The following is a 27,440-nucleotide window of genomic DNA, read 5'->3' on the forward strand; positions in this document are numbered from 1 at the left end:
TTAAAGTCAGCATTTTTCTTTTGAAAGAAGAAGATATTATAATTCCTATGATCCATTATTATTAGTATTATTATTCTGTTGACTTGATTTAATTCCCCATTCCCAATTCTTCACTAGTATAATGGGCTTTATTAGCAAAAAGAGTCTTGACAAGATCATTTAATTATTTTTCAGAATTTTAAATGAAAAAAGCCAGAGAGGAAAATACACATATATAATTGTCAGAAATCTTGAGTTATTCAAGCAGTACTGAATGATTAGAATAATTAATTTGGATTAACACTCCTTTATTAAGGAAAGTGAAGACCAGATTGACAAAGTAAACTCCTCTATCATGACTACTCCTAACATCCACAATAGCAACAAAAACTAATATTGTGTGATTGCTAAACTGGGCCCTCTGCTCTAAGTTAGAAATATGCAATCTTATTTAATAAAGTCCCCATATGATATATGAGAAGATATCCCTGTGCAAATTTTATGAACTACAAACTACTTCTTATGTACTGAACAACTTGTTTAAGTTCATGCAGCCCAGTATAAGGCAAATCTGGGACTTGAACCCAGGCCTTTTAACTTAAAAATAGAATTTACTCCACAATTTTAAACTTCTTCCAATTCTCATCTTTTCTTCCAGTATTTACCTTATTTTCATTATACTCCTACTTCAAATGTCTATTTTATATACTGTACTTATAGCACCACCCAGGAAAATATGACTTGCAATGGTGATGGTCTTTCTTTCTCCTTACAGTCCAGAGGCATAAACAGAAAATGTCAGCATCTATAGATGTGCTTTTGTATAAGAAATATTGGGGAAAAAACAGTTGGTACTAGAAGTTTGACTAAATGCTGATCTGACTTATTATTCGGTTTCTTCCAAATAATAAATTATAATAGTTATATTTTATTTTAAGTGAATTTGTCTGCTTTTGTAGTATGTGAGCATAAACAACTCCTTCCAGTGTCTCATTGAATGAAATACTTTGAACAGATCTCATAGTGGAAATGAGAGAGTAGTAGCTTTGGCAGTAGAATTCCTGCTTCATTTCTCAATACTCCAAGTAAACTACCTACTCTTGTGCTCTAGTAGGTATACTACCCTTCAGATTGCTTGGAATTAATGTCAAATTCTTTCAACATAGACAAGTTGATATTCATGTAAGCATATATGAACTTTAATCTACATGTTTTGGGGAGGTTGGTTTGTTTCAAAGTACTCTCATGTAGACTCAAAACTCTAGGGATGGTTAGTTAGCATCTGAAAAACATTCATCAGGCACCCACACTCTAGAAATGACCCCTACAATTGTTTCCACTGACACTAACTAGGTGTTCATTAATTAGCATAAGGAATATCACAAATAGTTTTTTATTAATAAAGTAATATTCAAATTTGTAAATTGGATAGACATATTTTACAGTCACTATCCCAGTAGGATGATTGGTGTATAAGAGTCTGTGAGCACAGTCAACCAACACTCTTTGGAGTAGCACCCTAAGCCCCGTTCTAAGATTCCAGTTGAGTCCCGTGTTCTGCCAAATGACAGCAGGTTATGTCCTCTGATTCTCGTTAAGTAGATAGTTGACGTCAGGGCTAGAAAATCACTATATCTGCTGCCAATGAACCTCTGTGAAAGGTGTATGTTGAGGTGCCTAAATGACAGTTTTCTTGGAATTTAGCAAGCTCACAAGAAAGGGTTGTATGCCTGTTTTGTGACTGTATGCCAACAGGCGTTTTTGTAGGTGTGAGCTAATTTAGCAGGAGACTTTCGTCTTGTAGTAAGGTTGTTTTGGCATTCCTACCTCTCTCACCTATCCTTAATTGTCAGAGCTAATGATTGATGGCTATTAAAAAGAACCAAAGTCAAATTGTCATAGAACACCTTAAAATCACCTTCTGCCATATCTGAACAACATACGTTTTGGTTTTTCTTAAGTTATAAGAAGACCTTACTTAATACAGGTCCTTATTGTAAGGTGACGTTCACAGAGAGTCTTGAGATATTGCAGTATTCTTTACCATTGTTTCTCGAAAATGCATGTCCTTCTTTTTGTTCCCATCCTCGTTCTGTTGCACTTACACAGCATGTTCTCAGGGTCATAGCACATGAAAATTCCCACAGAGAAGTCTTAAATAACATTGAAATAACTTACATCAAGATTCCTACAGAGAAGTCTTAAATAACATAGGAAAAAATTGTCCTATCCATTCCCTCAGTTGGGGGCCAGTTTCAGTTTTGTAGATAGACAGTATTCACTTAGGTTAACGTCCAGCCTTTCAGGCCCAAGTCTTGGCAACCTCTACAGTTCAAAATAGTAGTGTGGAGTCTGAAAAGATTTGCTGGAATACCTAAATTCTAAATAAAAAACTTCTGAAATTTCAGCTTCTTTGGGTAATATTAACTCAATGTTCTCAAAGAGTATGTCATGGCAGGTTTTGTCTTTTTTCTCGCTTTTATAAGTTCTCTTTATCTGTGTTCTCTCTAACCATGATTCATCAAAGAAAAATTTCTCCCTTTTCTCCATGTATAATTCTTGATCAAAACTTTAACTTCTGCTAGTCCCTTTGATATGACCTAGTCATGGATGGAAACATCTTCTCTTATGTGGAAAAGGTGAATATCAGTATCATGAACCAGGAAAAGGTACATTTTCACAGCTTGTACAAAATCTGTGGTCACTCAGCAAAAATGGCCTAGGACAAATTAATATAGTAGAATATTTCACGAGAAAATATATTCACATAATTTGTTTCTGTTCAATACTTAATTAACATATTATATAGCTGGTTAGCATATTCTCCTAATTAGATTGCATATGCTTTATAGAGATAATCAATGTGTTTACTTCTCTAATCAATATACTTTAACATTACTTAAAGTTTCTGTTCTCTAATACTTCCCAAGGGTATAAGTATATATGTATAAAATATTTTCTGCAGCCCAGGTCATACAATCATTTACAATACCTGAGTATTATAATGAACTGCATCAAAGTCAATGAATGTTAACATAAACAAGGGCAAGAATGGCAGGCAGTGGGTCATAGCAGGGAAAAAACAGTATCTTTAGTAAAAAGGTTTTATTTCCAGCTCCATTGGGTACTAACCAGATATCCTCGGGCATCTGACCACTGAGGGTTTTGTGAGAATTAAAGAAAAATAACATGAAAAGACAACCAATTCCTTTTGTAGAAGGCAGCGAATGTTTCCAAATGTACCTTACCCTCCTGAATTATTGGGGTTTATTTTTTGAAAGACATGATGATCTGAAACCATGCTTCAGAATCAAAGAATTTTCTAAATGAAAACAAAATCGAAGAGAAAATTCTGGTTTGTTGATGGTTATGAATAGAAAAACCAATTGGGTAATTGCATAGAAAAATAGAACTATTGAATGTATAGTATTCATCATGTGAAAAACCTTGGAGTGAATACAGTAAAAAGAAGTATGTTTTTAAACAGAGCAAAATCAGTTAGAGAAAAGAATTACCTCAAAATGAATAAAACCTGATAATGAAAAATTAAGAACAATTCAAGAAAACGACAAAAGTATAAAAGCTAAAATATGAACCATGTCTGATGGGAATGATTAATTTTGGGAAAAACTCACCTCAGACTTGATTTAAAATAACTTTTCACTACTTAACAGGAACCAAGAATGCTCTTTTTCGCTGTAAATCTAATATTGTATTTTCAATTGCTTCATAACAGAGAGAGAATTCTTTTTCAAATATTGGGTTATTTCAACACTCAGTGTTACAAGAGTTTATTGCATACAATTTTGTGAAAATTTTCAAAATTTGAGTTTTTGTGTAGAAGGGAGAACAATCATAAAGAAATGCCGGCAGCTTTCCCAGCTCCAAAATATGTTGCAAAATATGTTGTATATTGTAGTGTATTTATTGAAAAGGTTAAATATATACAAAGAAAAGTCCACAAATTGTTTTCCCTGTCTTCTCAATATGAAAGTTGACCAAGAAGTTTCACACAGCTTGACTAATCTTTACACAGGTTTCTTCCTGATTCTACACGCCCCTCCCCAACCACATACTTTTACCTCCATTTTCTTAGAGCATTTACTTTAGAACACTTGTCATTGTAAATTCTTTCTCTGCCCTTTGGAGGTCTAAATTTAAAAAGTCTCTTCTTAGTTTCACAATCTAAAATGCCTTTCTCAAGGACCTAGGCGGCATCTTTAAAAATGTAAACATCAAGAGAAGTGGCGCCTCCTCTATCTCCCAATTTCTGTGGGAGAGTAGAAGCCTAACTGTGGAGGGTGTCTTACTCCAGGCTGTAAAACTACCTTGTGAAGATATGAGAAGTTTATTTTTCCTTTGGGTAAAGCCAATTAGCCGACACAGATGGTCGAGACCGCGCCTGAATCACTCTGGTGCTTAACAATCCTTCCATCTTTTGTTTCAGAGGAGTTGAGCTCAGCCTGAGCCCTTGTTTCACCCTTAGAGCAATAGCCTTGAAAAAGTCTTCTTTGACAGTTTAACTTTATCCAGTGAAATTTTTGCTTTGACAAGTGTTATTGCTAAAAACAAAAATAAAACAACATAAGGAGACAGAGAAAAGCATGAACTATTTTTACATAGAGTATTCAAATATCTCCTCTCCAATAACTAAATGTATGAATAGAAACTTGAAAGAAAGGAGAGATATGGATATATGGGTTATATAGCAACTTGGTGATGAACACTTCACACAAAAGAAATAGCAAGTGTAAAAAATCCTTGATGCGTCAACGTGCTTAGAAAGTCTGAGGAACGCCAAGAAAAGTACTTTTCTCCATGGAACATCATTATATATGAAGTCTTTTAAAAGTCAATTTCCTCTTTGCTTAGATAAGAAACTGAGACCTTGGGGCTGGCCCTGTGGCCAAGTGGTTAAGTTCGTGTGCTCCACTGCAGGCGGCCAGTGTTTCGCTGGTTGAATCCTGGGCGCGGACATGGCACTGCTCATGGAGCCACGCTGAGGCGGCTTCTCACATGCCACAACTAGAAGGACCCACAATGAAGAATATGCAACTATGTACTGGGGGCTTTGGGGAGAAAAAGGAAAAAAAAAATGAAGAAACTGAGACCCAGAATGGTACGATGACTTACATAAATAAATGAAGAAGAATTCTCTATTAGGAAAGCAGTTCAGGAGTCAATCAATGTGATTTGTTTTCTTGAGCTGTGTTTTTCTTTAATAAAAAATGCTAAGAAATTATCAGCTGAAAACAACCCTATCAGTTCACATCTGAAAATATAATCATTCAGAAGAAATGGCAAAATTTCTGAAAATTCTGCAGTGGTAAATTATAATACAAAAAAGATCTTTAGCAATGAAAAACTGAAAACCAGCAACTTGAGATGTGAATTCTATACATTTTGAAAATGAAGTTTCAGTTATTGACTAAGGTACCTTAGCAGAAAGCTGGTTTATAAAATATGTCCTTGAAAATACTTTATTAATGTTGATTATAAAAGATATAAAAGAGAGGAGGGATCCAAAACAGCAATCCCTTAAATATAGCAATGAGAAGGTACATAGAATTCTGACTTTGCCACGTGTCAGGTAAGTAACTTTAGACAAATTATTTAAATTCTTTGTTATAATTTCATTACTTATAAAATGAGAATATTGATATGCACCTCACAGGCTGTTTAGGATTAAATGAAATACTGTATGCATCTACTTAGTATAGCACATGCTTAGTGTTCAAAAACGTCAGCAATTATCATCATTAGTATTTTTATATTGTTATTAAATTGACAAAGCCCTTGGATTTAATTTATGTTTTAGTACCTTTTTAATATTGAAAGTTTAAAGAATATTCAAAAGTAGAGAAAATATTTTAATAAATGACTTTGTGCTTCTATATCCAACCCCCTAACTTTTCTCCCCCCAGCAATGGATTATTAGAAAAGGAATTTCCGTCATCCTATTATTTAATTCATAAATATTTCAGAATATGTTTCTAGAAGATGAGGACTCAAAAAGTAATCTTCTAAATACCATTCTCACAGCTAAAACACTAACAATAGTTCCTTAATTTTGTCAAATATCTAGTCAAATTTCCCTGATCACCTCAAAATTTTTTCAATTTGTTTGTTTTGTAATCAAGATGTAAATAATATTCATGTATTCAAATTGGTTGATATGTCTCTTTAATTCATTTTAATCTGTAATCTCTCTCTCTCTGTCTTGTTTAAGAATTCAGGGCATTTTTTACTTAAATCCAAGAGTAAATAATACTAACTTTCTATCTTGTTCTACTCATTGCAACTACAGGCAAGATGTCTCTTGGTAACAGAAGTGAGTGATTAATTGGTCACTAGGCTTTTGATTGAGATGGGAGAGGTGGCGAATAACTTCTATCTCAATAGATGGGAAGCACTCAAGAGAGGGGGCGTGGTCCTGACAGGGCAGTTCAGAGCCAGGGTGAAGCAGTCAGTCAGACTTAGCAGTAAAATCAATAAAGGCAAATTGTTTGCAGCTGCTCACAGAGTTCTTCTTGATAAACAAGATTTTGTCATTAAAGATTACAGAATAAGAGGGTGCTACAAAATAGTCCACGGTTCTCACCAGATAATCCTAAATGAGGTAATCATTTCAGTTGCACCCTCTGATCCTATCGTGTTAAACCTTTAAAAAGAATTTTCTGGTATATAGCAATGATTGAAGTCACTTTCCAAAACTTCTCGGACATGTTGTACCATATTTTCTCTTTTATTTTTTTGAAGTAATAAAGCAATCGAAATAAAATGAATATGGAAGGAACAACGATGCTCATGTAAGATGTTAATTGGAAAAACTGTAAAAAGTAAATATTCCCATCTGTGGGAAAGTAATTGTACAAACATATCCTTTCCAGAAAATCATTTTGATTAGGGGTGTGATTAAATGTAGCCAGAACTAATGGTTCAAGGAAGAAGGCAGGGTGTGTAGACTCTGTAAAGTGAGAAATTCTAAGTTAACGTGAGTGGGTAAACTTGAGTTCCCAACACCCAGATGGACAAACGATCCTGAGGTGTAAAGTTGTAAATGAATTAGAAGCATTTCGAAAATCTGAAGGCTCAGGACTAGAGAAGGAATGATAAAAGCTGCAATGACAAACACTCACCCATGGAGGGCACAACAGTGTGCGATTGGCTAAGTATACCATAGAGAGACCAGAGAACATCTGGCTCTGACCACGACTGTTGTGTGCACTTGGCAAATAATTTGATTTCTCTGAGCCTCCATTTCTTCTTTGATGAAATGGAGATAAAAAAATATCTATCTGGAAGAGGTGTTGTAAAAGTAAATGACAAAATATATACAAATGATCTATCATAATACTTGTCACCCGGTGATGTTTACAAAAAAGTGACAAGTGTTCCTCACATACAATATTAGACTCTCCAGATTCTAAGGCACTTGAAGCAGCTGCTTTAATCACAATGCTTGAAATTTGAAAATGGAAGCCATCAATAATATTATTATTATTTTTAAAACTCTGTGACTTCTCTGCGAAAGTTCATTCAGTCGATAATTGTATGCTTCTAATGATGGAGAGTCCATTTCCTCTTGAGTTTCACCAAAGTGATTTCAAATACACAGTCACTTCTTGTGAAATTGCAGTTTTGCTTCTGTTTCAATCTGAGATAGGAACCACTCTTTCTCTCCTGCTAAGCATATTAAATTAGAATACAATTCACTGCTGTTTCCTAGGTTGAACCATATATTTTGTTGAAGGAAGTAGAGACAAGCGCATCTTAAAACCATAACGAGCACAGTGTCCAATATATAATATGTCTTCCTTAAATGTTTGCTATTGGTGATAATGATGATAATGAATCTATTTCTTATCTTTGTGCGTACAGCAATCGTTTTGAAGCTATTTCAAAGTTTTGTATAAAATTCTCCTCCTGTTGCATCTTCAAAATATACAGCTGGCTTCCATTATCTCAGACATGCCTCTGTGGCATGTGTGTTTTGTAATATTGCTCATTTGTTTCTTTCTCTGCCTAGTCATCTGTTTTCCTGGCTCTGACTTTTAGCCTCCTCATTTGTCTAAGTAAGTATTGTCCTTGGCTGTTTCCCTTCCATCATTTCTATTGTTTTTTGCTTTCTGGTCACTTTGTTTGATGGCATCTGTGCAACACTTTGCACTCATTAATATCCTCCAGGAGTTGCTTAATGATAGAGAAACTCTGTTGAGTCTCTGCACAGTTAAGAATGAAACCTGTCCAGCTTTTTGAAAAAAGCCTGTACACGGATTATTCTTAACTTTGGGAATTGTCAGAAGTTAATGACAGGGAAATTATGGCAGATGCAACCGCTCAAGAATTTCTTTGAAATGTGATGTGTGTGTGTGCATGCGTGTGTGTGTGTGAGAGAGAGAGATTTAACTTGTTCAGTGAAGAAAAAGCATGTACGTTGCCAAAATATAGTTATGATAAATGTATCATCTAATTATAACTAATGCTTAACTAATTGTGTTAAAACATGCCCATGATGAGTATTATTGAAGAAAACTTTTAAATAAGCTTAATTATACAAGAACATCTAGTCTTTCTATTGCATATTGTATGTGTACATAAACATATTTCAAATCAAATATCTCTCATATTATTTCACAAAACATATAAATATTCTGACCACTTCAGTGATAATAAGAACGTTCTATAATGGACATTTATATCTTTTCCAATGCTTAATTCTCAGGAGAAGGGATAAAAACGGTAATTAAATGTGACACTATTCAAGATGACCAACTTATCTAATCACTCTTTGACCTCAAAGTCCACTTTATCCTCTGATACAGGCCAGGTATTACCTCTTTGTATGTCTAAAGCTGCAGTTGGCTTTCTTTTTTTTTTCAGTTTGGCACCTGAGCTAACATCTGTTGCCAATTTTTTTTTTTCTTCTCCCTAAAGTCCCCCAGTACATAGCTGTATATTCCAGTTGTGAGTGCCTCTGGTTGTGCTATGTGGGACGCTCTGTCTCAACTTGGCCTGACAAGCAGTACCATGTCTGTGCCCAGGATCTGAACCTGTGAAACCCTGCACCGCCAAACTGGAGTGTGCGAACTTAACCACTTGGCCATGAGGCCGGCCCCCTGCTGTTGGTTTTTTTATTCTAGAGTTTTCTGTGGGAGAGGCTATTTAAAATCAAGTGCTCCCATACTGTGGAGTTTCTGAATTAGTTATAACTTGTGGAGTAAAAAGCTGTAAAAGATCATTTACAGTTCAGTCAAGGCTTCTGCTAATACAGTGGCTGTTAGGTACATGAAGAACATGTCAGCTGATATTAAGAATGACATAAAGAGCGTGTTCACCCAAAACTTGAAGTCAGAGCACAAAGGATGATATAAAATCTTTTCATATGGAAATTAAACTCCACAATGGGAATCCTGGGAGGAGGCCAGAGATTTCACTTCACCCACCACTTCCCCGGAGTGAACTGAAGTTTGAAAGGAGTTAGTTCTAGGTTCCCTCTGGTTCCTCCTCCTAAAATGGCAGCTATTTTCTAAGTCTTGAAATGTCTCTCTTGTTCAGACTCTGCTTCTTAAATTTCCTGTCTTGAAACTGTGCCTGGTTACTTTGAACATCCTAAGTAGTTCTTTCTTTCTGTCTCTCTTTCTCTTCCTTTTTTTTAACTTTTTAATTTTATATTTAACTTTGCTATTCCAATTGTTTTAGGTAATAGTAAAATACAGACTGTCGAGGCGCCTAAGTGATAAGAATATTTACAAACTCTTTTGTTATTGGAAAAATGAAAGTGACTCCAACATATCTTCATTATTCTCAAACACTTACATATGCACCTCAGACTCCATGGGCACCAGCATCTGGATAAGTGAACTTTACCCCAAGGATACTGCTTATATTTCTTTGGGGACTGGTTGCCTAGGAACCAGCTCTCTCTCCTGGACCCTAAGAGTGCTTGTCCTACTAACAGTGATTGAGGCTTATTAGCTCCATTAATTCTAATCTCTAGAGCTTGTACCCAGGGACAGAGAGGGAAACTGTCCTTCTCAATCTTGGCCTGTCATTGGCAACGATCACATACAACATGTACTGAACCCTTATTCTATAGAATTTGCTACAAGTCAGCTAATCTGCTCAGTAAAATGTTTACACAGAGGTCTTTTTGTCATAATTGGCCATAGATATCTTTTTTGTATTGTTGTCATCTCGATTGAGCATGAAGGAAAATAGACAACATTAAAAATAAATGCAATTTATATGCCTTCCAATGGTAATCAAATCATGTAGGCAAGTTGTCATATGCCAGACAGGGAATAGGCAATGGATTATGGAGAATGCCTGGACTGTTGGTAATTTTCTGCAAATGTGTCCCCTCCTCTCTCCTTTTCACACCTCTTCACTATACCATTTAATCTAGCCAGATCTGGGAAGCTGTCTGAGTTTTGACTAGAGAGAGGTCCTGTTCAGGTTTATTTTACCCTGGAACCTACACATAGAAAATGTCTTTCATTGACTAGCTGATGGAATTCCAGTTTCACAGACAAAACATCAACACAAAACCTTACTGGAGCCTCTCAGCAGGGCAGCAATTGTGAAGCCGTATAAATTATAGTGTTCTCCCAAGTTTTCAAAAGGCTCTTGGAGCTGGTATGGAGCCAGCCTTCTCTAGTTTCAATCTGTTGTGCATTATAGATGAATTCCCAGAGCTTCATGGAATCACACATGTTTGAGAATATTGATCATTAAAAGACAGTGTGCATTCATGCTGCTAATGAGGGTCTCAGAAGGAGAAGAATAACTGTCCATAAGCACACTTATATGAAGGGCTCTTCAACTGGGGCAATGGGTTGGATTCAAGAATTCATGTGCCTTTACCTCTTGAACTATTTCCATAATTACACCACAGTGTGCATTGTTTTTCAAAAATTTTTTTTCCAAGTATATTTTTGCTAGTCCCTAAAAATGAATATTATTTTCAAAAACCACAAACCAACATTTGCACGGTCATATATGGAAACTAATGCGTATGATTGAAAGCTATGTGCACTTTAGGACATGAAAAAATATAGCAGATATCCTAGGAATGTATTATATGTTGTGTGAGATAGATGTGTATGTTTTCATTTTATTTTCATTTGGTGAATTTAGTAGCTTTTAAATGAGTTTATAATGGCTAAAGTCTATTTGCCATTCACAGATAATTAACTATAACAACCTTATCTTGATCATTTCTAAAATGAAATAAATAATACACTTCTATGGACATAAATAAATACCAACATAAAGATATAAGATATAGCTATTTCTGTAAGGCAGACACAAGGTATATTTACTCAGAGGATTAGAGATATTGACAGAAAGAATTCTTGATATTTCATGAAATGTGAATTTAGTAAGGCAGTATAGTTACTCTGCTTTCTTCTTCAGAAGGCAAAATTTAAATATTAGTGTGGACATTAATTTCTGGAGTGTGAGACTGTTCACTGAACTCTCCTCTAGCTAATCAGTATGAATCATCTACTTGCATTGTTTCAGACTTCCTGTTGCACGGTCTTGAAATGAAATGCAAGAGAAATAGCCTGAGTCATAATGAACATTGGCATCCAATCATAAGGCAGGATTTTCATCTCTGCCATGAAATATTGAGGCCATAGAATATGCGTTAATCATAAAATGATTTTATGGGCCTTTATTGAGTGTTTGTCCTAAAAGGTTATGGAAACAAAAATATTTACAGAAATAATGTCTTCCCAATAAGCCACCTGAGAGAACTATGTTTAGAAAGTGAAGTGATGAAGAATGTTAGATTTAAATAGAAACCTAGCTTTAGAAATGCCAAATGAAGCCGTTGTATCAGTTCATAGGCACTAAGATGCATATAAAGAGGTGCAAATGTTCAAAATAAATCTAGAAATATAGCTGAGGCAACTACTTTAAGGAAATAATCAAAAAGCTGAATCACTCGTGAGTCAATGCCAGATAAATACAAGATGATATGTGTTTATTTGGATATATCTAGAAAAGAAATACCTTTACATTTTAATGAGTTTTAGAATAACAACTATTAAATATGAATTGACCAAAGGAACCAGGACTCTACGGAGAAATGGCTGATTTTAGAGGTGGGACAGGGAGAATACAAAATGAGTCTGGAGCAACTTGCAACACTAGAAGGTAAAGGAATGTTCAAAAATAAAAGAAAAGGGACACAGGAGTCAATCAGAAGGAATTCCCAGTGGCCCAAGCTGAGACAATTTGTCAACAAAATCAATAATACAATATTGGTTTATAAGTCAAAGTATAAAGTAAGTATCCATGAGTTCATATTGATATAAATAAAGAATGAATAAATGAATACATAAATAATCAACAACAGACAAATCTTTCTTACAGAAGAATTCCAGATAGTGGACGTACATAGACGTTCCTCCCTCTAGTAAATGCAGCCTAGACATTCCCTCCTCTCTTGAGTGTTAACAGGACTTAGTGACCCACTTCTAAATAATAGAGTAGGAAAGGAGAATTTTTTTAAATTTTTTTAGAATTGGGTAAATAGTTTCAATGTGTAACAGTAGGACAATTGAGGAAGACAAGATGCCCCAAGGCTCCAGCCCTACTCCCATGATGCCCTGGGACCTGTGTGCCTGGGCCAGTCCCATGCCTGCCCCAGGCCTGAGACACCCAAGTCCCAGGGAAGGATGGGAAAGGAAGGTGAATAGCTGGGGGCTCAGCCTCAAGATTTCAGGGCAGTAAATATGGGCTAGTTGAACCTGACCTTCGAAAACTCCGTCTCTGGATGGTGATCCATAAACCCCTTCGTCTGAGGTGGGCAGCCCCATGGACTTCTGTCTCTGGTCATACATCATCTTTTCCACCATGCTGCGGGGCTCACTATCCAGGTCTGACAGCTTGGAGTTCTCAGGGTTGAGCTTCTTGGTATTAATTTCAGGGTCACTGGACACCAGTGACTCCACCACTCCATCTTGTTGATTGTCTTTAGATGCACCATCACCACCTGCAATGGTGAAATCTGGCAGACATTACATTAACAAGTGATAAAAGTTATATTATCAGTGATGTCATGTGGATGCCATGATATGATGTGATGAGAAGGGCACTTGATCTCAGTTGAATCACAAAACGAACTTTATGTGAGGGATATTCTGCAAAATGCTCAACCAGTACTCTTCAAAACTGTCAAGGTCATTAAAAAAGAAACCAAGGAAAGGCTGAGAAACTCTCACAGACAAGCGGAGTCTACAGAGACAAGATAACTAAATGCAATGTGGTGTCCTGCCATGGATCCTGGAACAGAAAAAAGACATTAATGGAAAAATTGGTGAAATTTGAATAAATTATTTTTTTTATTGGCATCTGAGCTAACAACTGTTGCCAATCTTCTTTTTTTTCTCCCCCTGCTTTTTTCTCCCCAAATCCCCCCAGTACATAGTTGTATATTGTTTTAGTTGTGGGTCCTTCTAGTTGTGGCATGTGGGACGCTGCCTCAACATGGCCTAATGAGTGGTACCATGTCCGCGCCCAGGATGCTAACCCTGGGCCTCCAAAGCGGAGCGTGCGAACTTAACCACTTGGTCATGGGGCCAGCCCCTGAATAAATTCTTGATGTTAGTTAATGATGTGTACCAAGATTGGTTTCATGGTTTTGACAAATGAACTTCAGTAGTGGAAGATGGTAACTTTAAAGACAATTGAAATTGAGTGAAGGGTGTACAGAAAATCTCTTTTAAATCTTTGCAACTTTCCTGCAAATCTACTATTTTTCTAAAATAAGAAGTTTCTTAGAAGAAATACTTCTTGACCAACCTGTTGAAATTAACATTATGAATGCCAACTAATGAAGGTTTTCTTTTTGATTATTATTTATACTGATGAGAAATCCAGCTTGCTTTCTTGTTTTCCTCCACAGTTTCCTTCTGCCATTCTCTCGGTTTTTATAGTTAGATGCTATTTTCATTATTATATAGTCCAGGAAATAGGGTCAGTATACACAATTAACCTACCTCTATTTATTCATTGCTTAAAAGAAATCATTGTGATGAATGTTTAAATTGCATCATGGTAAATATAGCACATGTTGGCCAAAACTCCATTACAATGCTATTTAGGCAATGAGATACCAAGAGATCATGAATGATTTAGTGTAGAATTTAGGTATACATTATAATATTACAAACTGACAATGTAGATAAAATCAACATATGGAGGAACAAGTATTATCCATTGACTCCACATTGACATTAATACGTAAAGTGGGAAGATTTGTAAGGCTAGCGGGTAGCAAACAACTGAAAAATCAGTTCATAAACTTGTTCCACATGCACACAGTGCTGTATATTGTTTTCCCTCAAGTATTGAGAAAGTTATGCTGTGCATTTGGATCAGCAACACAAGGTATGTGATATAGCAAATGACCTCTTTTCTCCCGCTGCTATGTGTGTGAGAATTACTCAGAAGTGCTTGAAATGATGAGATTCTGAGATAGATTGTTTTGAATCAAACCCTCTTGGTCTAGTTCCATTATATTCCAGGATTCATGACATTATTATGAACACACAATTACAACTCCACATAAATAGATACAGTAGACACATAAGAACTACAGAATTGAATTCAATATCCAATTGCCAGACTTTCGCTCTGAAAAAAGGAAAAGGACTTAAGAACTGACACCAAGTTTCCATGTAAGGGAAAAAGAACTCTCTGTTTCCTTTTCCCCAATCAGAGTCAAAATTCTGTTCCTATACTCTCTTTTATTTCTTTTTAGAGGGTAAAAATATCAAAGAAAGAAGTCTTTTTATTAAGATTAGCATATTTTCTCCTTTTCCAGTTGAGTTCTTGACTAAAGGATAAAAAAACAAGGAAGAGCACAAAACAACTCATTTCCTTTGTGAACCCATGGTCAAGGTATAGTTAATGCTTCCTTTGCATATGGATAAGGATATTTTTTATTATATATATTTTATTACATATATATGGATCAAAAAGAAGCTAAACATATTTGAAAGACAATTGACAATAAATCCTGCTTGCTGTCTATCTCGAATATTTTCTGTCAGAGCTCTTTACAGTCTTCCATGGATTGCAGTCCAAAAAATTCTGTTATTTTTCTGTTCTGATAATTTCATCTACCCACTAGCCTTACAGTTTGAAGGGAGTAAGGAAATACCAAAGAAATCTGAGAGAGTACTGAAGTAGAACTCGTTCACAAGAATTGTCACTCCATACCACCTTCCCTTGCCGGAAAAGTTCTCGTTTCTGCACCTTTCATGAACAGTATTGTTCCGCTTTAAGGTAGAACTATCATCTCTCTGTGAAGCTCATACTTGTCAAAAACAATTATATACTTCTCTCTGCTCTCACTGTGTATGTATACAACTCTATTTTAGTGCAGACTATATAGTCATAAACACATGCCTATATGTTTGTCTCTCCCGTTGGAAAGTGGGCTGATGGACTCCATGTTACTAACCTCGCTTTTCCACTGGAGCTTACAAAATGCTCCATGTGATTATTAACGGTTTTTGAATAAATGACACTTATAACAGAAAATGCATACATTCCTTCTCATCCGTCTCCACATGCAAAGAAAAAATGGTCACTTCTGGCAATTATGTATGTCAAATACTGCTGCTACTTTCTATCTGAAGTACTCAGAAGAGATATTTTGCCTTCTAGAAAGTTTTCGTTTGTACAATTGCCACAGTTAAAAATCCAGAGTCAAGTGCCTATACCCTGCCATTTGACTGAGTACGGCATCTATGGAAGGAAAATGTTTGCAGGTTGTGGGGTAAAAGCATGAAATGATGAGTGTATTTTTACTGGGAGGAGTTTTTCTCTGCAACAATGACATAAAAATACACTTTTGCAATTTCCAAATACACACACTCAGTCTATAGTTTCTATTCAGGGGAACTCAACCTTTCCACAACGTTCAGAATTTAGACTTGGTAGGATGGGATTGAAAACTGTAGCTGCTTAAGACAGGCAAAACAAAAGTAGTCACATTCATGCCTCTGAGTGTACCAGAGGGTGCAAATTTTATTGTTTCACCACATGCTGCAGACTTTATTATTTCTAGAGTGAAATCTACAAACATAATGAAATTGAATTGAATATCTAAAGGTGGATATGTGTCTTGAGGGCACTTCACAAATTCTCACACTGAGAGAACAAAGAGAACGCGTATAAGGAAAAGACAGAAAAATATATATAACCTAAATTGGAAACTGCTGAGAAGAATAAGAAATAATAAGATTGGAGAATTGATAGAATAATGAACTGGGAATTCCTTCTCTACTCTGTACCCGGAGCAAAGGATTTGATATGAATATTACTTGGTTGAGCAGAGTGACTTCAGTTTTATTATAACACCAAAAGTGTTATATAGATATCAATTTTATAAGCAATGTACATGTAGAAAATATATCCCAGTCAATGTGGAAATAATTAGCATCAGTCCTAAAAGTGCAACTTGACAGCGAGTTTCATTTTCTTAACCATTTTATACTTTTGCCTGAATAACACAGCTAGGTCTTGAATCTTCTACTTCTTTCCCATATCGACATTACTTGAATCCATGTAGAAATTTTCTATGCTCTTTAAATACTGGAGAACATTTTGATGAAGTAGAAAATCAGTAATGTAGTTGGAATCTATGTTTGTTCAGGAGGTGTGAGCACCCCATTTTCAGAAGAGCCCATATAGGTGAGCAGGAAAAGATGTTGGGCTGGTTCCTCACAAATGGTCATTTGGCCCAGTTTTGGAAATACTGTTGTCATTACTCGAGGAAGGGTTTATCTATCAGGTGTGCTTACAAATTATTTTCAGTCTAGATATTTTCTAGGTATTCCTGTACTATTTTTAATCTCTATACTCATTTATCACCTATGAGTTCCAAAAAATTTTGAGTCTCCTATGGTTCCCACTGACTTTATATTAAGATCCAACAGATGGAAGCACAGCAGTGGCATGTATAATGAGACAATAGGACAATGTCATGATAGGGTTTTTCATTTCAGAGAGAAAATGTTCTATTGATGTGATGTTCTCAAAAGCCTGAAGAAAATGCGTGACGATTCTTCTACTGATGTTTGAAATGTTGGTATTATATTAACTGGAATGAAGTTCCTAAGAAATACCATTACTTTACCTGTTATAATTCATATAATATATAAAGACAATATTATCAAAGTACTAATGAATTTCCATTCACTATATTTTCTATGCATATGAGGCTGGCCAGAAAAATAATTCAGAAAGGCAAAGTTGGTGAATAATAAAAAATAAATATCTGTTAACTTGGTATAAGAATTAACCATGAAGTGAATTATGTACCAAAGGTAAGAAATGAAAAATCAAGAATATAAATAAGAATGGGGCCAGCCCTGTGGCCGAGTGGTTAAGTTTGCGCGCTCTGCTTTGGCAGCCCAGGGTTTCGCTGGTTAGGATCCTGGGCGCAGACATGGCACCGCTCATCAAGCCATGCTGAGGCAGCATTCCACATTGCACAACCAGAAGGACCTACAACTGGAATATACAACTATGTACTGGGGGGCTTTGGGGAGAAGAAGAAGAAGAGCGAGGAAAAAAGAAGATTGGGAATAAATGTTAGCTCAGATGCCAGTCTCTAAAAAAAAAAAAGAATACAAATAGGAAAAGAGATGGTATGAATTTCCAATGGTAGGAAAGGGAACAATAGTGATATAATAGAATTGTGATGGCAAGTATTAGGCACATTCCATCTTCTCCAGAAATTTAATAACCAACAGTGACAGATTTAACTAAATATCATCAGAAAACAGTGGATAAATTATATAAAATGTCTTTTTTAATTAAACCCAAGTGCATAAAGCAGACTCTAAGGAAATTTGTAAACTAAAATCCTTTCCTCAACTTTCTGTAATTCTAATTTCTAACACTAATTCCAATATCTTTATCGTCTTATAGTACCTATAATCAATACTAAAATGTCTGAAAAATCAGTTCCTATTATATGATTAGTCACATAATGGGTTGCCTAATTACATAGGCTGTATGTTCTCAAAAACATCCACCTGAAGAGGGTAATATTAATCGTAAACTAACGAATCTCTAATGATAGACTAGCAGGTATTATGGCAGATGAATAAGAAAGCTATTTTAAGAAATTGCCTTCTTGAGAAAATTTAAGCTCCAAAATTTTATTTTATTTAAATGTTATTTGAATTCTCAGGTACTTTGTTTGGAAGCAAGTACGGAGACACACGTGAAAACGACTTTCCTTGGGCAAGGATCTTTTCTGCTGATTTGAAATACCAACACACACACACACACACTTCACGAATAGAGCAACAAACAATCTTCACTTCAAGATCTAGAGTTTGATCACTAGTCACTATAGGAGTTACCTTTAATGCATAACCTGAGTAAGAAGCAAAAATTACTTATGTGTAAGGCAAGATTTTGATTAGTTGCTTGATTATCTATGTAACCATTCAATTCCTTTTACCTCGTCTGTTAGATTTTTATCGTTTTATTATTTTTGATTAATATATGGCCTCTAATTCCATGTCAAGATTCCAGTTTCTACAACAATTGAATCAGGACCTTATTTTCTTGTGCACTGCTGGAACAGAAGAATTTGCTTGTTCACTTCTATTCAGAGCACAACTGCACGACACCAACATTGACTTATGCTTTCGTTTTTGGAATCATGCAGTCTTAACTGTCCCCTTGAGTTTTTATTGAGGCTTCTTGAGCAGCTTATCAAATATTCAAGACAAGTAATTATTTTAAGTCGTTCTATTTAGAGGTAAAATCTTAAAGTAGGGGTAAGTTTGTGAGTTTTAATATTAATCTATAAAAACAGATTTAATTTAAGGAAATAAGCATTATTGCACACAGCTTATTCTTTGTTTAAAGTGTATGTATATGAATATATAGAAGAAAATATGTGTACCTTTTAACACATTGGAGAACTGAAGATAAGTGTGTGGGTGCATACACACATATATGTCATAAACGAGTTCCCAAACTAGAGATAACCACTAATTACATGTTGATGAATGACTATAAATATACACAAACACATGTACACGCACACATCCATTCACCAACACACATGAATATGCATATATAATTTTGGTTTATATAGCAATATGGTCATAGAAATGCTATAATTCATTATGGTCTATGAAATGAGCTCCATATAGAGAGGAAAACAAACTTAATATGTTAATTACTTGATGTTTTCCTTCTGGATGATTTTCAGCTGCCTGTGTTTCACTGACTTGAATTCTTATTTTGAAAAGGCCAGTCACCGGGGAGGAACTGTGACCCTATTTCCTAAGGGGAAATTTTTATCATTATTGACCTACTCATGGAGAAAGAGCAGCCAGAGAAAAAGTAACACAAGGTGTTACCTGGCATGCTTTTCCTTTGCCTATAAGAACTTTTTTCTAGTAATCAGTGTTTGTACCTTGTAGAGTTATGACTTGCGTGTTGCCTTTTCAATATGGGTCAGCCAATCAATGTAACACGGCTATTCCCTCCACTACCCTTCGGTTGTCTAGTGTTGCCATGACCATGCACTCTCTAATTTTCAAATTGAATTTGGATTCATTCCAGGGACCCCTTAAAGAAACTGATGTTTGACTGTAAGTGGCTTACATTGTGCATGATGTTTGCAACTGATGCTGTGGCAACCACAGATAGTTGGAGAAAAATATCTCATGTCACCTTTGCCAGAGGCTAACTTTCAAGATAGAAGTGTCTTTATTTACACTATAATGAGTTTCATAGTTTCTCTTTTTTATATCCTAATTTTTAGCTAACCAATTTTAATAAATTAATAATTCTTGTCCATGAACTTTGGTTACAATGGGTAATCTTCAAATTTTTCCCTATATCATAATTTATATTTTTAGCATTACTTTGCTTATTTTTCTATATAATTGCAGCTTGACAATGTGTTTAATAACAATAGGCATTTAGGAGCTGAAGAAACTTTGAAATTATAATCAGTTACTGTTGCAAAAATAAATCATCTATCCAGAATGATAGATTCTAAGTAGACATTTTAGTTAATAGATCATTTTTCCTTTCAGAATTTCTAATAATAAAGTAACAACTAACTTTATTTTTCAGTCCTTAACTGAAAATATAAATACCATTTCAGGATTTTATGGTATCTTGGGTCATCAAAGAGTCATTAATCATTTTTGAGCAATTTTGAAATAGATTGAAAGCAATAGATATTGTTTTGAATTTCACCTAATTCTATGATACTCTGGAAAGACATTTTTTCTTTCCAAAATGCCCTGTTTCTGCTACAAAAAATTGGAAAAATCAAAATGCCCTAACTAATCAATATATGCTACAAAAATATATTTAAATTGAGTGTATTTAAAGCATGCTCACATACATTTCAGTTAAGAATGTTAAGTGATACACGTTTACCTTTGGCAACTCATATTGGCAATGTGAAGAAAACATAGAAATATCCATAGTCTTGAACATTATTTTTGATTCTATAAATTACCCTAGCGAAATAATCCAAAAATTAGTAAAATCTTGTATGATATAGACATTTACAAAAGTGAAATCAGGGGCCCGCCCAGTGGCATAGTGATTAAGTTCACACACTCTGCTTCAGCAGCCAGGGATTTACAGGTTTGGATCTCAGGCATGGACCTATACACTGCTCATCAAGCCATGCTGTGGCAGTGTCCCATATACAAAAGATAGAGGAAGATTGGCACAGTTGTTAGCTCAGGGATGATCTTCCTCAAGCAAAAAGAAGAAGACTGGCAACAGATGTTAACTCAGGGCCAATCTTCCTCACCAAAAAGTAAATGAATAAAAATTTAAAAATAAAAAAAAAAGTGGATACAGTGAAAAATATAAAATGAAAGTAACCTAAATGTCTAAAAGAGAGGGACTAAGTTAAGGAAATCTTGATACAAACTTAAAACATGAGACAGGACATGAGAATGATGATTTTAAAGATACAAAGATGTGTATAAATATATTAAGTTAAAAATTAGGATATATGTATATATGCATGTGGCTATATAGGAATATATCCATGTATATTCCTGTATATATATACTTGCATATGTATCTATTATGCTAAAAACTATGTAAAGAAACACTAGGGGAAGTTTTTAAAACACAATGGAACAATACCTGAACGATATTAATTATTGGGTTAGATTAGATTACAATTATGCAATTATATTAAATTATATTTAATTATTATATATAAATTATAAATAATTTATATATAATAATATAATATATAATATAATATAATAATATAATATAATATAATAATATAAATTAAAAATAATTATAAATAATAAAAATTATATTAAATTATACAATTTGTTAACACAGTTTTTATTTTCTAATTTTGTAAATTTGCTACAATGGTACTATCTCATTATCATTATATATAAAAGATACATAATATAAATTTTATATATATAAGATATATAATAAAAGTCAATCTACCTTTAAATTGAAATAAAATATACTAAATATATTATAGCAAGACTCCAAAGCATTGTTCTATGTTTTCAATTCATATTATTTCATTTTTTCTTCTATTGTTGGCAATAATAATTGCAAGTAAACAAAGCAATAACTCCTGATGCCTAAACCACTTATTGATATTTAATTCTACATAAACGTGTGATATAAGTAAGAGTGATGATATGGTCAAGAGAAGAAAATGGAACAGCTATCAAACACTGTGAGTCTTTCAGACCACTGAGCCCAATGTGCCTAGATAAGGAACCAATGACTTGGAAGTGACTGGGCCATTGTAGGCAATACACACCAATCTGTTCTAATCTTATTCTTTTACCTCATCGTTTTCCTCTTATTTTAGATGCTACAATTTACACTTTAAGCCGACAATGTTAAAATTCTTATCCTATGATCTTTCTTTTTCCCTAATTGGTAAGGATGAAATTTTCTCCAACCTTTATTTATAAACTCCTTCATGTTTAATTGGTTACTTATCCTATCATTAAAAGGAACAAGTCAATCAGCTAACATTTTGGGGGATTTTTTTCCAACTAAAATAGAAAAAGTAAAAAGAGAAATACTAAGTAAAAACAGTATTTTTATCATAGTTTAAAATAGCCATTGTAATTGAAATAGTCTATATCATAAAAAAGAATAATTCCTTAATTTTTAAAAGAGAAATAAAAAAAGATTAATTTAGTTATCTAAACACAGATTGTCACTTTTTAAAATTATTTGCAGCTAAAAATCATTCTAGGTTGTCTTCTGTAGGGTGTTTAGCATTCTTTCAATCTCCTTTCTTCCTATCACTAGGTAAGTGTCTATATTTGTTAATAAAATAATGGTTTTTAAACCTCAATGAAGAAAAGGAACTGGGAGAAGTTATTAAGAATTCCAATAAGGTAAAGGCTTGTGGGAATTGCATAAGTCACAGGGAAACAAGCTTCAAGTTTTGATACACAAGTTGATTCTCTAATGATGTTCAAAGGTCATTAGGTCCTGAAACTAATAGTGCCTTTTTATGACCTTTTAATGATTCTCCTTTAATAACATAACAAAGAATTTGTCAGGGCTACCTGCTGAGGAGCCATCAATTGTCAGAACACAGTGGATATTTAATCGCTGTAGAGATTCTTAAGGCACTGGTGTTCACGGTCTTCTTTCTTTTCTCTCTGCCTGAGCATGCTACCTAGGAAGGGCCAGAAAATGACTCTGTCTGTTATGTGACTCACGTTGTTTCTACTTGTGACTCAGATGCCAGCTGATGGTCATCCGGGATGGTCTACCATGTACAGTTCAGGAGCTAACCTGTATGCACACTTTGGACCCTTCATTGCACTCCACTAGCATCATTTTCCACACAGCATTCCATGATTTTGTGATTAAAACTCCAACTGGTTTTGTATCACATAACCAACAACTCTCAAGTTTAAAATTTTCCTAATTGGAAAATACATGTCCTTGTCTCTAAAGTCCTATTATTGCCATAATGTCACCCAAGGAAGTCCCTAAAACATTTTCGGTGTCTAACCTTTGTTTTTAGGTTGTGTTTGCTTATAGGAACCAAGGAAGCACAGTGTGCCAAGTGGCCAAATGGCAGAACCAGTCCAAACCAGAAAAGTCCAAGATGGCAATGGGGTGCCATGCACAATAGGAAGTGTGTGCAGAAGGTGCCGTGTGCAAGAAGGGGAGATCTGCACCTTCCCCAAATGTCCCCGCCCCCAGAGATGATGGGGAAACGCCTCCCCCTTCACATCCCATAAGAACCGTACTCACCTTCCTTTCAGGGAGAAGGTGTTTTAGAGCACAAGCTCTGCCTCCTCCATTCATGGATCAATAAACAACCTTTCTGCTCTGCTATTCTGAACACAGTCTCATTCCATCAATGTGAGCAGCTCTGGGCAAAAGAACTGTAGGTCACCAGTCCCTTAGGGCTCTGTAACAATAATGCCAACCAAGATACTTTTTTTTTCCCCATTCACTCCTCTCTTTATTTCACAAATATTTCTCTCCTATGGAAAATTGAACTCTTATTTCCTTTGTTATGTAAAAAATCATGTTGCGTGACTTCTATGTTCCTTATAAAAGTAAGATTTCAAACGCCATCAGGTTCTAGAGACTCTCTTTAACCTTATCAGTATATGGTTACAATAAAAGTAGATTTTCCTTACAAAGAAGTAGAATCAATGAAAAATATAAATTATTCCTTGTTTTTACATATGCCTGTCTTCATTCATTCATCAAGAACTTACTGAATGTCTACTATATGCAAGGATGGCTGTGTTTTGGAGAAGAAATAAGAGAAAAGACAAAATATCTGTCCAAAAGGAGCTTGCACACATAAAGGAAAAGATAACCAAGCAAACACATGAAAAACAAAATGGTTAAACATAATAATATAGCCAAGGTAGATACGATAGAAATGTAAACAAAGCCTGCTTAGTTTTACATTAATTGAAATTAACTGAGGGGCTATACTGGGCCAGTATCTTTAAAAAATTGTCTTGTTTCCTATAATCCTCTATGAGCTAGGTAATGTTACCTACAGAGATAAGGAAACAGACTCAGGAAAAGTAAATTTACTCAGGACAGTGTAGCTAGTGTATATTATATCTCAGAATCAAATTAATGTCAACCTAATTCTAGATTCCCTATTCTTACTCTAAATTCTAATAATAATTAATTTGAATCTAGAAAGATAAGTAGGCACTTGACTGGTAAACAAAGTCAGGGAGGGGTGCAGGTTCTAATCCACTGAAATTTGTTCATATAATATTTTGTAATCCTATAAAATGGAAGTATTAATTTCTCTTACAAGATTGGAGGTGGTGATACTAAGATAAAACCCTCATATAGCCGTGTTCTAAGGACTTTATGAACATATACGAAACCATTTATTTCTGATTAACGACACTATGAGGGCATAATTCTCCTCAATTTTACACTGGAAGAAACAGAAAAGTTAAAGACTTTGTTCAGACATACACATCTGATAAGAATTACAGCTGGATTATGCAACCCAGGCACTACGCCATCTGCGTCAACGCTCAGAATCGATATACAATCCTGCTTCTTTGAGAAAGTTACAGGCTATACTAGAGAGTCTGAGGTTCAAACAATGGGTAAACCATTAGAGAATTCGGTTCAAAGTAGAGATTTCTTTTTCTTGTGAATGGAAACCAAAATTATTGAGAACGGACAAGTTTGGGTGACCATCTCTTGTACGCTGAAAGCACCCTCTGTATTTATCTAAAATGACACATCACTCTACTAGATGATTACACATTTATTTTACTGTGACCTCTTTTCTTCCTCTACCACATCCAGTACTTCTCAGGCTTTGTTTGCTACTAGATCCTCAGCACCTGGTTTATCTTGAAAGGCACTATGTTTATCAATAGGAAAACCAGTTAGGAATCCTAAGAAAAGGTCCAGGCAATATAAGATGAGGTCCTAAACCATAGTTACAGCAAAGGGGATGAGAATTAGGGTATATTCTGCTGAAATATTTAGAACACAGTGATTGTCTAGATATGGGTTGAAAGAGTAGGAAGAATCTAGGAAGACTGACAAATTTCTCTTGTGGGGTGGGGATTGTGTAGATGGTGAAATTACTACAAAGAGAGAAATTTTAGGAGTTGAGGTTGAGATATATTGAGTTTTAATTGCCTGTTGTTTTCAATAGAGATGAGCTGTCCAGAAGGCAGCTGGGTAGAAAACCTGAAGGATTCAGATTTGGTGTTATCACTTATTGATGCCCTTAAAGAGTTACATAAATGCCAGGGATAAACTTGGAGTTGAGGGTTCTTCACAATTGTACAGTGCTATGCCAAAGGTGGAACTTACAGTAAGACTGTATATCAGCCTTTCTTACCCTTTTCAATGTGGATGTTTTCTCAGTCATCCAATGTATAGGAGTCACTCAGCTACTTTCTGGATTTCTCTCAGAGGGAATTGCCCTGCGTGTAGCTCCATGTGTAGCTGTATATGTATAGTGTGCAGTAGAGGAACTAAATAGACATTTTTCCAAAAAAGACAAACAAATGGTCAACAGGTATGTGAAAAGGTCCTCAACATCACTAATCATTAGGGAAATGCAAATGAAAACCACAATGAGATATCATCTCTCACCTGTTAGAATAGCTGTCATCAAGAAGACAAGAGATAACAAACGCCGTCAAGGATGCAGAGAAAAGGGAACCCTTGCGAACTGTTGGTGGGAATGTAAATTGGTACAGGCAATATGGAGAACAATATGGGTTCTCCTTAAAAAATTAAAAATAGGTGGCTGGCCCAGTGGTGTAGTGGTGTGTTCACACGCTCTGCTTCAGCAGCCTGAAGTTCAGCGGTTTGAACCCTGGGTGTAGACCATTGTGCTGCTCATCAAACCATGCTGTGGCTGTGTCCCAGTTGCAAAATAGAGGAAGACTGGCATAGATGTTAGCTCAGTGCCAATCTTCCTCACCCCCCCAAAAATAGGACTATCATATGATCCAGCAATCCCACTTCTGTTTAAATATCAAAAAGGAATGAAATCTGGATTTTGAAGAGATATCTGCAACTCATGTTCTTTACGGAATTGTTCACAGTAGTCAAGGTATGGAAGCAACCTACACAGTGTCCATCACAGATGAATGAATAGAGAAAATGTATATATACAATGCAATATTATTCAGCCTTAATAAAAGAAAGAAATCCTGCCATTGGAGACAAAATGGATGAACCTGGATGGCGTTATGCTAAGTGAAATAAGCCAGCAGAGAAAGACAAATACCGCATGGAATCACTTGTATGTGGAATCTAAATAAAAGTCAAACATAAAAATAGAGAGTAGAACAGTGGTTACCAGAGATTGGGGGATGGGGGACATAGGGAAATGTTGGTAAAAGGGTACAAACTTTCAGTTATAAGATGAATAAGGTCTGAGGATCTAATGTATAACATGGTGACTATAGTTGATAATACTGTGTTGGGTATCTGAAATTTGCTAAGAGAGTGGAACTTAAGTGTTCTCATAAAAAAAAGGTAAGTATTTGAGGTGATGGATGTGTTAATTAACTCAGTGGTGGAATCCTTTCACAATGTATAAGTTTATTAAATCATCTCTATATACACTTTTAATATATTATCATTTTGTTTGTCAATTGTACCTTAATAAAGTTGAAAAAAAGAGACTTCTATTAGAAAGCAGGCACAAATCAATTTCCAATAGTAATTAATTAATTTTTTATGAGGATTTGGTGGCACACAAGACTGGTCACTAAAGGGTCTCTCAGATTTCTTGGAAAGAATGGAAGGGTCAAATTTAAAAACCGGCAAATGTTTGTGACAAGTGCTACTTTTGAATATCCACCAAAAGTGAACAAATCAATCAAATCATTTGTGTGGAATATTTTCATGAACACTCGAAGTCAATAGTTCAATTGTCATTCTTACACTGTCAAATGAATGTGTTGCTTGATTTTAAAATTTAGCTGATAACAATCCAGTCTGATTCAATCAGTCTTTTTTCCTCTCAATGCACTTCCTGACTGCAGACTTGAAAGGGACTCACGTTGTAGCCAAGAGTCAGCCAGCCCATTCCCCGTCCTTACTTTGAACTATTTTCTCTTTCCTTTCACAGTGCTTTTTTTCAATTTTCTGAGATTGTATTTTCAGATTAAGAGGAGTCTTCCTCATTGTGTGTGTGTGTGTGTGTGTCTGTGTGTGTGTGACCCTCAAGTAACTCACTGAGGTTGCCAATTTCACGCGGTGGCTGTGGTCACGTCTTCCCCTTGCTGATAGAATTCAACCCAAAACAATCCCTTCCGATCCTGTGTTCCCATTTCCATGAGCGAGGGTGACTGCCTCGTCCTGTTATTCATCCTCATTCTTGCTTTTCCGTCCCAGGAGGAAGAGAGAACCAGAACATCCAGGGAAGATTTCTTGTTTATAGCAGT

General features: G+C 35.2%; 1 pseudogene; it reads right to left on the reverse strand.

Annotated features, from left to right (window-relative positions):
- Positions 1 to 9,221: 9,221 nt before the first annotated feature.
- LOC139046540 (tigger transposable element-derived protein 1-like) overlaps positions 9,222 to 27,440 on the reverse strand; it is a 190,439-nt pseudogene continuing 172,220 nt past the window's right edge.

This window comes from Equus asinus, chromosome 11 (genome assembly GCF_041296235.1).
Source record: "Equus asinus isolate D_3611 breed Donkey chromosome 11, EquAss-T2T_v2, whole genome shotgun sequence".
In the NCBI taxonomy this organism is placed as follows: domain Eukaryota; kingdom Metazoa; phylum Chordata; class Mammalia; order Perissodactyla; family Equidae; genus Equus; species Equus asinus.